Source organism: Pezoporus flaviventris, unplaced genomic scaffold, assembly GCF_033815535.1.
Source record: "Pezoporus flaviventris isolate CSIRO_AGI_PZ_B2104156 unplaced genomic scaffold, CSIRO_AGI_Pfla_v1 ptg000007l, whole genome shotgun sequence".
Taxonomy (NCBI): domain Eukaryota; kingdom Metazoa; phylum Chordata; class Aves; order Psittaciformes; family Psittacidae; genus Pezoporus; species Pezoporus flaviventris.
Window position 1 is genome coordinate 61,391,382 of NW_026892555.1, and position 13,654 is coordinate 61,405,035.

Consider the following 13,654-nt stretch of genomic DNA (forward strand, 5'->3'; position numbering starts at 1 on the left):
AATGGGAGCAGGAGGACAGTAAAATGGGAACGTAATAATTACATGATAGTAATTTTGAGAGAGGGCTGGCTGAAGGAAACCTTTCTACCTTTCTTGATTTAGCTAGGAGAACTGAAAACCAGTTAATGCATTTAGTATCCCACAGTCAAAAAAAGGCGAAGGTGTAAATAATTTTGTAAATATTGATCTGTGGAACTGCTGGCACTATTACTGCTATTTCATTAACCTGATGAATCCCAAACCTCTAGGCTCCCACAGGGAGAGGCCAGAAGCCATAGTCAGTGACCTGCAGGAACTGGCGATGACTTCCTCCCAGTTGCTCAGAGGCTGTCAAGGAGGAAGCACTTTTACTTGGCCACAAATCCCACTGCTTTAACTGGAGAAAGGTACAGCAGTGGGTTTTGGCATGCTGTAGCAATCCTGAAATCAAGCTAGAGTCATGCCATGCCACAGCCTATGGCAGCCTGAGAAGATAGAGAAGATAGCCCAAGTTTGTAGTGCAAAGCATGGAAACGCATGCTGGAATTCCTCATGGACAGAATCTGTCCTTCCAGCAAAGCTGCCACCAGCCTAAATGTGGTCTTTGTAGCTCGTGTCTGTTTTTAGCCCTTCTTTAGAACTTAACAGTATCAATACTTCTTTCCTGCTGCCTCTCAGGTGTGTTTTCCATGCTTCTTTTCCACCCTTGGTTGTGGAAACAGAGCAAAGTTTTCACACTGAAAGTCTCTTTGTGTCCAGAGTTGAACATAAAGCTGAGGTGGGCCTTCCCTTGTCTTAGGTTGCCTCTTCACAAGCAGAATCATCAATCAAGTTCAGTCAAGGCAAAGCTGCTTTTTGGATTACATCCAGATTGTCTTTAGGCCTGTTCTGCCTAGTTGGAAACTATGAAACGTTTGATACAGTGTGGCTGTCTTCCAGATAGTAGTGGACCAAAACAAATGAAAAGGCGTAATTGAAAATTGTGAAATGCATGTTCATATGTATGTATGACCATGAAAAAATACATATTTCATATACATATATGTGAAAATACTGCATTCTTTTTACAGAAAAGATTTAAAGATTGTTTACAAACCAGTACTTTCCTTGCAAGCACTCCCTCAGGCTCGAATGATCTCTGTTGTGTTTAGAGTTTGAAGACTCAATGTACCAAAAATGTTGATGCAGTCCCTGCCGTGAAGATCTCTGCTGGGAGAGACTAGACAGGAAGGGCTGGTGCATGAGCAGAGTGAATCAGACCAATAGCTGGCAAATTATTTGCTTCTCCTGGTGGTTCACCTACCAATGGATCTGTTTTTTACTGGTGTGGTGCTGTTGTTTTCCCCTTCAACCTTCTTGTTGTGTGGAGCTGCTGAACTGCTGCCTGTATTAATACAATCAGCAGTAATAAAAAGGAGTTTGCTTATCAGCGTGGAGCATCCTGGGCAGCCTAGTTGCTTGTCAGGATGAAAGAGTGGAGGGTGGAGTTTAGTTAGCAAAGATCAGGTATGTCCATGGGAAGCTGGCAGTGGTGGAGGACGCAGAGAGGGCCTGTTGGGTGGGTTTGGCAAGCGTGCACTATCAGTGTGAATCCATGAATAACCAGAATTGATACCTGCTTTGTGTGTATTCCAGCTTTGTAATGAGCCAAATACTGTTCCAAGGGTCTTCCTGCCATTGCTTGTGAGAGGTGTGGTGACAGTCTGAGCAGGTGTCCTCCTCTCTCCCAACACTGGGTAGGAATCTGGCTTTTATTTGGGGGTGGGAATGCTGATAAGACCCACAGTGTGTCTTCCCCTCTCTCAATTCTGTAGTGATAAGCTGCTGAGAGTAGGACAGAGCTGTGCTCAGCGCTTGCTGGAGCATGTGGAAGGCACTTGTGCATGCTGCAGGGTGTTCGGTATGTTCTTCTTGCAGTGGCAGTCCCAGCTTTGCCAACATTAATTGGCTCTTGCACTTCAAATTGTGGTGACTCTGCCTGCATTTATATATGGTCAGGTTTGAGTTGCAGGTACAAAGTACCTTTTAGTAAGCCAGCATCCAGCCAACAGTTCGTGATTTAACTGGAAGGACAGGAGACCTGTAAGAGTAATATAGCATGTCTAAAACAGAGCATCACAAAATCAAGCCTGTCCTAAAATAAAATGACAGCTCAAAGCTTTTGTAAGCTGAAGTCTCTGCATTCCTGGCAGCTTAGTATCAGAATCCGTATAGCAGTTTGAGCCCTCACAGTGACATCGGGGGTGTAATAGCATAACATAGCATACATCTTTCTGCACAGATGTCCTCTGAGAGGGCAGGACCACATCTCTCTTCTGCTATCATTTCCTACCCTAAACAAGCATTGAGCAATGTTTTCCTTCATTTCCCATTCCTCTCATGTTAGCTGCTGCTCACATTTTGCAATGATTCTTCACCAATACACTTTAGGTTGGTCTTCTAGATAAACATATGTTAATGACACAAATTGGTGTGGTATTTCAGGTGTTAGCTTTTAATTGGAAGTCCCCTCCCAGGTAAGTTTTCAAGTCTAACAGTAAACAGGAGTTCCTCCATGTTCTGCACGCCACTGACAGCATGACTTCCTCTGATGGAAATTAAAGGATGCAATCCAGCATGTTTTTTACATTAGAGGTGCTGACAGGTTATAACACAGTGTGTAAATTTAAAGAGCTAGAATCTCTTGGCTGTGTTGCTGGCAGAGAGTGACAGCGGATGGGACAGAGCAACAGCTTTCATGCTTTATTAGACATGTGAAGAGGGGAGAATGTTGGGGGAGGGAAGAGGCCTGATACAGTTTGTTGTTTGTTTTTCGTGGTGTTTTGGGTTTGGCTTTCTTTTTTTTTTTAATGTGGCCTTGCCTACTGGAACAATTGAGAGAAATTATCAGTATTGATCTTGTGTAAATTCACAGAAACAAAATAACTTCTCCTCCCTCATTCTGAATCATTGTGCCTCACAATGCAAGAAGTCTGAACTTTCTTGGTGTGCTTGGCTGCCTTATCTTGCCCCTAGACTGTGAGGCTTGATGCAGAAGTTGCATTTGGAAATGGTGAAAACTTGCAGTAGGCAGCAGAGCCAGCAAAGCCCCCTATGAAAGGAGCTGTCATTCAGAGTTTCAGCCTGTTTCAGTGGCAGAACTTGCTGTGCAAATGTTGCGCCTACGCCAAGTTCTCAAACTTCACAAGGTACTGCTATTGTATATGCTTTAGCAATATGGTCACTTGCATCAGTTTATCTCCATTGTAACACAAGTGATTTCTTGAAATGGATATAGTGAGAGTACAAGGGCAGGCTTTTTCTGAAGAGTCTGCAAATATTTGTGGTTGGTGATGTGCGTGCTGCCAGCTGTAATATCTGCATGAGCAGCTAATACAATCTGCAATAGCTGCACATGCCAGTTAGGGACACTTTGTGTGCTGCTCCAGGCACTGGTACCTCAAAAATGGAAATTCTAAAGCAGATTTCAGAAAGCTGTTTTCTCATGAGAAGAAGTGAACCGCAGGTCTTGTTAACAATGTCTTTGCAAAGGCACAGTTTCTGTCTGCATAGAAAATGAGGATGTTTAAAGTGCCCAGCAGAGACCTGGTATTTTATTAGAAGAACAGGAAGCTCTCTTGCAAGGCTTTTGTGTTTTGGGGATTGAATTGTTAAAAACCTGTGCCACCTTTGTTTATGCCTGTTAACCATTGACAGCTGATAGGACATAGTCTATACACAGTTGAAGAAGATAAAACCTGAGGATTAAAGCATCTTAGTCAAACTGTTGTACTGTATTTTCATGTCTGCTTAAGGCATCTATAAATTCCAGAGGAGAAGAGGGAAAAGTTTTAAGATGGGGAGAAGGTGACAAGATGTCTCCTGCTTTCTGAATCAATGTAGTAAAGGGGTTTGCATCCTCACTGTTTGCAAATCACTTTGAAAACAAGCCATTGTTGCATGTGATCCTTGTTCATCAAGTGTCCAGCTTGTACCTTTTAGAAAGTGCTTCTGGTAATGAAGGCAGTCAGCACACTGTGGAAAGAATAAATCCTCTGAGGATAATGGATCTATCAGAATTAGACAGGAAAACCATCTCAAGGACCTTCCTCAATTAGTACCCTTTCTCTCAAGTGACTGGTGGTATTCTTACGGCTTCTTAGCCAGCCTTTGGCCTGATATTCTTCTGAACTGTAAGCCTGGCTCTTTGCTGGTCCCCTCACTGTCTGCTTAAAGGTTATGATAATGCATCTCCATTAGCCCTTTTTGAAAGTAAACTTTTAGCACAAAATGTGAATAAGCCACATGAAAAGTTTATTTGGAGTGAAGGAAGACTTCCTGAAGTACACTGCTATGCACCCTCTAGCACTGCTTATCAGGCAGGTGGGAAAAGTGTAAATTGCTTAGAGGTTATGTAGTGAACAGGTGTGCTGAAAGCTCTTAATTCCTGTTTATTCTTACCTTTAGCTAGTGAATAGTTGTCATCCCGTACAGTATTAAGCATCTCATGTGACACATAAACAGCCCTCTTAATTAGTCAGTCTCTCATTTATTGATACCTCCCTCAAAGCTTAGTTTGATCAGTACAGAATGGGTTTGGGTGGGTTTTTCCTTTGTTTTCTCTTGTTCTTTCTAACTAGCTTGCTCACACCTTCCACATTCTTGATGATAGTCAGCTGTAGCTTCAGAAAGGCTGTCAAAGTTGCTCAGGCTTGCAGCTCTCCATCCTGTTCCTCTCTGTGCTGAGCTGCTCTGGTTACTCTACCCATGGGTGCCCTGTGCCACCACACCTGGCTACCATTTGTGAAGGCTTCCTTCGGCTGGCTTTTCTCCACATTCCTCCTGCTGCCCAGATTGAGAGAGCAAGGTGGCAACTGCTCTGGCCTCGTGCTGAATGCATCTTCAGTGTTCAAACCTGCTGTGCTAAAAACCTTGCAGACATCAGGCAAGGGCAATACAGGTATCCAGAAGGACTCGGCACTTGGTGTGGTACTAATATCTGGTATTTCTCTTAAGCAATTGGGGTAACTTCTAAAGGTCTCTTAATTTTCAGGCATGCTAAGCTGTAAATTACTTCTGAATTGAAAGTTTTATGACTTGCGAATTGGAGATTCCCTGTTGGCCATACCTAACTAGAAGTACTGAGGCACAAACTTGTTTAAGCTGGTAAACATAGCTGCTGCCTCACCATTTGGTGACATTATTTCCTTCTGGATATTCCCTGTTGGCTTCCAAATCACTGCCAAGGTATATAGAATGACTCACTTCTTGTAGTGCTTCCAAGATGGAAATTCTTAAATCTAAGCTTGGAGGTGACAATAGTAATATTTTTTTTTACTTACTTGATAGATTAGTGGTTGGGGTGAGCCCAGAGGTGACACATCCATATCCAGTAACTCGCCAGCTAGCAACTGCTTTTTGCATGTTGAGCGGATTTGTGTGGGGCTGGCTTTCTGTTTGGAAAATATGCTCAGCCAGCCAGCCCTGTAGTTTTAGGGAGGTTTTTATGTTGAGCTTCAGCAGAAAGCTCCCATTGTGAAGGAGCTCGGGCTGACTCTGCATAGCATGACGAGGCTCCTACGCAGCACCCTCCCACAGCCTGTCAAGCCGACAGCGCGATGCTGGCTCTGCATGTAGCAGCGGTGAGAGCGCTGGGAGCTATTGACTAACATGATTATGAAGCTAGGAATCTCCTCCTCGCTTCCTGTGGGCTGTGTAACACAAGAGCAAGACTTTTTAATTAACACAACAATCTGAAGCGAGGGAAAGAGCAGAGCTCAGCTAAAACAGTTTTCCCAGCTGTTTGGGCAAGCAGATGATGTGAAATCTGGCATGTTAACTTTACATTGGCCTTTGACTGATGTGACAGGAAAGGCATAAAACCGAACAGAGCGGTGGTACTTTCTCAGCAGAAATGTGTGTTACAAATGAGATTTTCCTTTCCGTTGCCTGGCTTTCTGATACCTGCAAAGCCCAGCTGGTCTTGAATGCCTCACCACTCTTTCAGAATACCTCAGATATTCTTAGGACCAGGATTTTCCAGTTGTCTATCTTTCCCAGACAAGCAGGTGATTCACAGCCACATCCTTTTTCCCCATTTTCTTTCTTAATCTTTTACTGTATCTGTGTATTAAAAGTTGGAGACTAAAGGCTGGAGGTGATTCCTCTCAGCTAACCTATCATTTGACTTGCCATGGCCAAAGGCTTGACTTGTGTGAAATGAACTGAAACAGACAAAGGCAAGATGACCTGTCTTGTGTAGAGTTTTAGTGCAGTGATCTGAATGTTAAATTGCATCCACACAGAAGGAGAAGCTGAAGCTGAGCATTAAATGTGATCTGGAAGGGTAAAGAGGAAAGAAGGTGAGGAAAAGGATTTCCTACCCCTGTATTTTATTTTTTCCCCTTGCTGCAGCTCCCTGGATTAATGTGGTGGTAGCTGTGAAGCCAAGGGCAGGTGTTGTTAACTTTGAAACCTGTTTAACCTGCCTCCTTGATGCTCTATCTGTCCCTCAGCATGGGAGGAAGCACTCAGATCTTTTCAGTTTCTGCAGGAGGGGCTCTGTGTTGACGCTGTGCCTGAGTGCTGTACCAAACACTAAGGTTCTGCACTTCTGTTCTTGGCCACCTTAAAACATGTCCATCAGGCTTAACGTAAGCACAAAGCTTTTTAACCCTGAGAGTGAGTTGTTGGTTCTCTATGTTGATCTCTATGCTGTAGCCACAAAACTTTGTGGAGCTGGTAGACTTTAAATAAGCAGTTTTGTTAGCTACTGTATTAATAAGTACATGTTAAAAATACAGCACAACTTAGTGCCGAGTTTTGTATCCCCCTCTCCCAAGGGCATTTTAGCAAGAAGACACATTGATCACATCAGCCTGTGTGCCAATGTTTTTGTTTTATATAGTGAGTAGTGTTCACTTTTAATGTCCTTGGAAGAGGTTTTTTGTTGTTTGTTTTTTTTTTTTTTCCTGAAGATAGAATGCATCATCAAATAAAAATTCTTGTCTTGGTCACCACTTGGCTCCTGTTGTGGGAATTTAGTATGGATTAGTAATACTGCCTGATCTTATTATTAAAGATCTTGCCAATTCCTGATGCTGTCTAGCAATGTGAGAGAGTGAGGTGAGGAAAAGCATGGCAAAGGAACAGTAGGCTTTTGTCTAAATAAAGCTATGGGGTTTTTAATTCATCCTTGTTTCATAGGGGGAAGGGGTGTGGGTGTGTGTGTGTGTGAAGACATAAACTGGCTGCTCACAGCAGTACCAGCCCAGGAGGGACTGAAAGTGGAGGAAGGTCTCACAGCTACAGGCAAGAAGTCAGTGGTGAGCTGAGGTTACTGGTAGCAGTTCGTGTGTCTGGGCTTGGATGCAGCTTGTATCAAAGCTTGTCAGAGTCAGCTTAGCAAGCACTTGCCTTTTGTATTGGGAGGATGCTTCTGTTGAAAGCATTCTTGGAAACAAGCTATGTCGTGTAATAAAAATAAGTCCTAACGTACCACATCTGTTCTTTCCTTCCTTTGAACCGTGCAAATCCCTCCTCCTTCCTTTAAAGCTGCTGGGCTTTGCGTAACCTCTGATGTATTCTCCAGGTTTATAGCTTAACCATTCTAATGGGAGCTTAGTCCCTCATGAACACTAAGTTTTTATTTTTAGCACTATGGGATCCACAGATGCAAAGTGCTTTATGTAATTAGCCCTCTTGTGTGGGATGCTCTCTTTAAGGTGACTTTCTGGAACTTACAATGGGGGTAAATCAGTCAGTGCCCACTGCATAGTTGTGTGGCTGTGGTCTGGCCACAACTGAATTCCTCTGGGCACAAGAAGAGCCATGTCTATGCAGTTCACTCAGAGCAGAGATCAGGCTGTGGATGCTGTATGTTTTTTAAGGTATACTTTTGCCATTTCCCCACAACGATGTCACTTCACAACGAATGCAGTGATGACTCAGTGTTATCTCCTGTGGAACAGGGTAGCTGAGATCACAAAGGGAATTCCCAGTGACAGGAATACTGGGTGTAGCTGAGCATGGCAGTAGGAGCCTCTAGTCTGTTCATAGTGGCAGGAGATTGCTGTTAGCAGAAAGGAGGGCTGCACTTAATAGCATCTGTGTTTAGTACCTCTGGAGCAGCAGTGCCATCAGCTTCCATTCAAAGTAACTTGTTTGGGTGGAAGCTGGAGGTCTGTACTGTAGTAGTGTTTGGTGTAACCTTGCTGGTGAAATACATGGAGTAACGTGTGCTCCCCAGGAGGCATATCGATGCTGATGTTCATTAAGGAGACAAAATGCATACTGAGCCCTGTATTGGGTTCAGTAAGTAAAGAGAAAGCTTTCTTACATTTGAGCGAGTACATGTCAGCTTCACTTGCCATGTGTCACGTTTCATTCTGGTATCATGGAACCTGATCTAATTCTTTAATTTCTGAATAATCACTTCCTGTCTGCCACTCCCTTGTTTGTATCATGTGCTCACAGGAAAAAAAACACTATTTTTTTTAAAAGCAAAAGGTACACCAGCCACTAGGTTACCACACTCACATAATGATGGGGTGTCTCAAAAAGTGTTTGAAGAAAGAAGCCAGGATTTTTAAGTGGTGCAGACATCACTGGTGTACTTTGGGGAGTTTTCTTCTGCTTGATTGTTTTTTCAGTCTTGCAGATCAGTACTCGATATTCTGAGAAAGAGAAACTTCACCATCTAGTTAGTGGTCATCTGAGGGCTGGACCCCTCAAGTATGCAGATCATGCAAACATCCATGGCTTTTGGAGAGTCCCCTCAGGTGCAAAGTTTTCCCAAGCCACAGCCTTTAATTACTTTGTGTACGCAGTTGGGCATGGAGCCCTAGCCACTGGTGGAGAAAAGAACACAGTATTATAAAAATCATGTTGGGGAAATCACTTGGCCAGTAACTCTACACAGCTGATCCTTCTGCCAGAATTTCCATGATCCTTTAAGCTGCTTTTACGTAAAACATGCAGTTTTTACTGACAGAAGTGGGATAAGTTAAGTGCTTCTTGCTTTCTGGCAGTGGCCAGGCAAGGATATTGCTAGTCTAACATTAAAAGTAACAGATTTATCTTGTTCTCAGCTGGAGAAGCCATGGTAGTTGTGTTTGATACAAGGCTTCGTTTCTGTTTTGAGGAAGAGGGTTGGGGACATGGTGTTGACCCTCTTGCTTCATGCTGTTACTGCTGCTAAGGAAACAGGGTGGTAACATGCTGCTGTAGCCCAGGTAAGTGCTGCCACTGCAGCTGAGGTTAGGGGTACCATATGATGGGGTGGGGTGCAAACCACAGGGGTTACAATAAACTTCACATTGATAACAGTTTTAATCTTTAAATATCCACTGTTATGCTGCAAAATAAAGGTGTATTGTGGAGCTTATCCCTCTGTTGAGACAACCAACATACGTTTGGGTCTGTAGGGGGAATGTGCATGGGGCAAATCCCAGATAGGCAGCCCTCCTTGGAATGACTTTCTTCAGCCTTTCCTTAGCCTGTGAGCAGGGGCTGCAGATACACTAGTAGCAATGTTCATCTGGGGGCAGCTGTGCATTAGGGATGGGGATGGCATTTTGTTCCCCAAGTGGGAACAAAGAAGTGGGAACTCCGTTCTTCCCAGCCCTCTCTGTAAGGTGGATCAGCTCTGCAGTGCCTGGCACAGGCCTATTGAGGAGCAACTGAGTTCTCAAGAAAAGCAGCACTTGCTTGTGCCCTTGGGTTTAATCAGGAAAACTCTTATTTTGCATTCTGCAGGCAGCTTTTGCTGCCTGTCATGAGGAAAGAGGGCTTTCTGGCATGCTTTGTTTCTATCTAGAAGAAGCAATGTGGGGTGAGCAGCCTTGCCCTCTGAAAGAGGAAGGGTGCCGGGGAAGTCAAGTGTTACAGACACAATTTGAATGGTAATAGTTAGATCGTGCTCTTGACTTTGCTTCTTCTCCACATTAGAAAACAGACCATTAAATAAAATTATATAAAACGTGTTTGCTTTGTACCAGCAGTGCTTTGAGGTTGCTCTTTTCTCGTACCCTGCAACCTGAGGGGTCCTCGTTTTTGCTTCACTGCTTGCAGCTCTTTTTCCATTGCATCATTCCCATGTCTGAAGCACAGGGTTGCATTGGCCATACTCCCTTGGTGCATAGGATACTGGCTCCAACTTGCTTCTGCCATGGCTCCGTGCCGCTCCTTCTCCTCCTGCCTGCTGGCTTGCTCCTGCCCGCCCTGGCCTGCTCCAGCCTGGCCAACAGGGGACTAGAAGACATGTCGTGTGGGGCAGTGCTGCCTGGTAGGATTCCCACAGCTCCCCTATCCCACAGCCAGGAGGGCACCAGGGTGCATGCAGGAGGCTGCAGGTGGAGGCGAGAGCCTGCCAGTGCCATAAGGCCCGGGGCATCTGAGGCAGTGCTGCGTGGGGCTGATGAGAGAAGGTGCAGCTGTGCAGAGCCTTGCGCAGGGCTGGCCTAGGAGGGGTGTTTATCCTGTGACTCATCCGACTCCAGCCAGCAAAGTTTGGGAGACTCCCAGAGGTCGCGACTTGAAAGACAAGTGCTGTAATTAATTTCTTATGCCACGCTTGTTTGGAAATCTTTTTAATTCCGCGATAAGAGGCAAAATCTGGACTTTGTTTACGATCTGCCAGCTTGGAGGCAGGAACCAGAAAAGTGCTTTGTAAAGCATTGTAAATGTGTTTTCTCTCCCTCCCCACCGCTGCAGGATGTATGTGGCATTGTCACGCCACAAGCAGTGAAGCTATCAAAACACGATTGTGGCCTTTTTTTTTTTTTGAAGAGAGAAAAGAGATCCTAGAGGAATTTTAACTGTGTAAACCCACCTCTTTTCTGAGAGGTGGTAGCAACTTTTTAGAACGATCCAGGGTAAAGAGTAGGGAAGAGACAAGACCGCTGCCTGTTTCTTTGAGGCTTAAATCTTCATTAAATATGAACTTGTCCATAGTTTGGGGATTTCTTTTTTTAGTTAATTTTACTGGGACTTTAGGAGTCTAAGTGAACAGGCACTTTCTAGCTTACCTGTCTGAACTAGCTTGGGATGAATAAGGTGTTACTCAGCAAAAGAATGCATAGAAAGAAGTACTTCAGTATAGAAAACAGTTTTTTTTTTTTTTTTGGTAGTACCCTTGTATCTCACAGATTTAATGTCTGCAACAATTGAATGTCCCCACTGCCACCTTGAATAAGCTATTAGTGCTCCCAGCTCTGGGATATGTTTTCTCTCTAAATAGGAAAAGCCACATTCATGCTACAGAAATGTGATTAGCAGTTGCCTGAACCCAGGATGATAGATGATTCTTGATCACTATCAGTTTTGCTTTCAGCTGGGGAGGGAGGAGGACAGAGGAGGAGAGAACCTGGCAGAGAAAGTAAAGGTATGTGGCAGAAGACAGCAGGAGGGAATGTGAAATACCTTGTTAGATTCAGTTCCCTTGGGTGAGCTACAAGGTGTGTTAGCTGGGTAATATAGGTCCTGCCTTCCCAGCCTTGCTCAGCTCTGCTGGCTCTTGAGCAGAACCCTGAAATGGCCTTCAGTGCTGGCAAAGTTCCTTCTGAAAGGAGAAAAGACTGTTTTAACATTAGTGTCTGTAGGATGACAGTTCTGATCAGATTCAGTACTGCAGCTCTTCAAAAACTTTTCCTTTGACCTCTGCTACACGCTACCTTCAGTTTGTGCTGCCATTCCAAGTTTCCTTTGCAGCTTCTTCTGAGACTGAGGAAAACATTTTTATTTCTTCTCAGACGTATAGAATTTGTATTCTGAATGAATAGGATCCTGAGGTGAATCTTTATTATTATTTGTGGTGGCTTTCCAAATATTGAAGTTGTGAAAAACAGAACAGTATTCTCCGGAATTAGCTCTGTGGGTCAGTCTGTTAACTTCCTGCCTTTCATGCTTCAGACTTCTGCAAAAAGTAACTGGTTTTCTACTACCACTTGGGAAACAGTTATACTCGGTGCTTGCAGAATACGTGATAAAATACACCACTTTTCTGTGTTGTTAGTAAGATTTTTACTGTATCTGCAGTGCACAGTAAGAGTTATTATAGCTGGGTTTCTCATTTTGCTTCATTTTGTTTTGCTTTCCCTAATGTGCACACATTTTCTTTTGTAAAGAAGAGATTTCCTTTGTGCTTGTATGGGGAGCAAAGGGTGCTCCCCTCAATTCCCTGATCTTCTGAGTGAGCGGAAGAGTGTGTTTGTTGCAGGTAAAAAATGGAGTGGGTAGAAAAAAAGTAATTAAAGGGTTGTTTTTTAATAACTTTAAATGTTAAAGTTCATGATGATGACTTGCTGAAGAGATTGCATGTAATTATAGGTTGGAGAGTGGTGGTTTTGGAGGGTGTCGCCCCCCCCCCCCCAGCATCTTTGAATAGGGCTGATAACCACCCCATTTTGATACCATCAGCTGAGTGACTACAATTTTTGATGGCTGTTGGGAGATGCTGGATACATGTTGATAGGCTTCATTTGTCAGGCTGTGACCGGACAGAGAGCTGCTTACAGGTAATGTTATTACTGTCTGCATGCATCACTGACCCATTGCTGCTGCTGGGTGTCTGCTCAGTGCTGACTGGCCTGGGAAACAGTCTTGCCAATAAAGCCACCATATCAGCACCTGCGACCTTGGGATGAACTTAATAACAATTGATGGCTGAGATGTGCAAGAGAAACATGACGTTCCTCAAATTCCCACTGACCCACTGCAGGAAAAGGGAAATATTAACCAAAGCAACAACAAAGCCAGAGCTCAAAATCTACAATTTTCTAATGCTGCTATAACATAACCTTGCAAATGTGGTTTGTGGAAGAAAACAAGGGGAGAAGAGCTGTTTGATTCATGTTTGAGAGTAGAAGAGAAGTCACATATGAAACTTAGAGGAATAAACCCCTGACAATCCTAGTAAACACTATCCAGAACTTTACCAGTGAAATTTGTAGTCCTGTAGCTGGCTTTTGGGCTAGTTTGGGGAGCTGGGTTTGGAGGTTTCCGAGGGCAAGGATGGCTTTCGGAGGCACAAGCCTGGATGCTTGTTTTACACTTGGTAGCACCTTTCTTCTTCAAAGGCCTCACTTGTTTCATGGGGCAGATTTGCAGTTCAAGCAACAGCTGCTCCTTCGAAGCAGTGCAGCAAGTCAAAAATAGGGAGTCTTCTCTTGAGAGGGGAAGAGGTTCAGCAAGGGAATGGTGGCCTCTGATGACAAGCAGTGAGAAGTGCAGGAGGCCACACCAGCAGTGCAGACTAAATTCCCAAGAGGTTATCTTGATTCTCAATGGAGGCAGCCTAAAAATGTTTCTTATGCATGTCTGACACTGTGAAGAGAGCCTGACACTTAATACAAGTAAGGTTTGCTTGCTCTAGCATGCTAAACCAAGGAACAAATGATGTTCACTTTCTTGAAAGGGGGTAGGATATTTTAAGTTCATAAATGGGTTGGGAGTAGAAAGACATGTTTGTGTTCCTCAGTTTTTAATCCTAACCTACTAATGAGTGCTTCCTAAGTAGTAAGGCAAATTTATTTTCTTAATGCTGAATCACTATAAAGGGAAAGTTGCTTTTTGCTGAACTGCAGTTTGCTAGGTTTAGCAGGGGCTAAACTAGAGTAGGATGGTGTTCTCAAATTTCCTTTCTAGGGCAGTTATTTGGTGACATTTCTTTTAAAAAACATGTTATTGAGTTTACAGC

General features: G+C 43.8%; 1 protein-coding gene and 1 long non-coding RNA gene across 2 annotated transcripts in view; both read left to right on the forward strand.

The window, feature by feature from the left end:
• LOC133267055 (uncharacterized) overlaps nt 1-13,654 on the forward strand; it is a 497,367-nt gene that overhangs the window by 57,457 nt on the left and 426,256 nt on the right. The gene's annotated exons all lie outside the window — the stretch shown is intronic.
• The window catches only part of PARD6G (par-6 family cell polarity regulator gamma), a 61,939-nt gene that overhangs the window by 41,423 nt on the left and 6,862 nt on the right, over nt 1-13,654 (forward strand). The gene's annotated exons all lie outside the window — the stretch shown is intronic.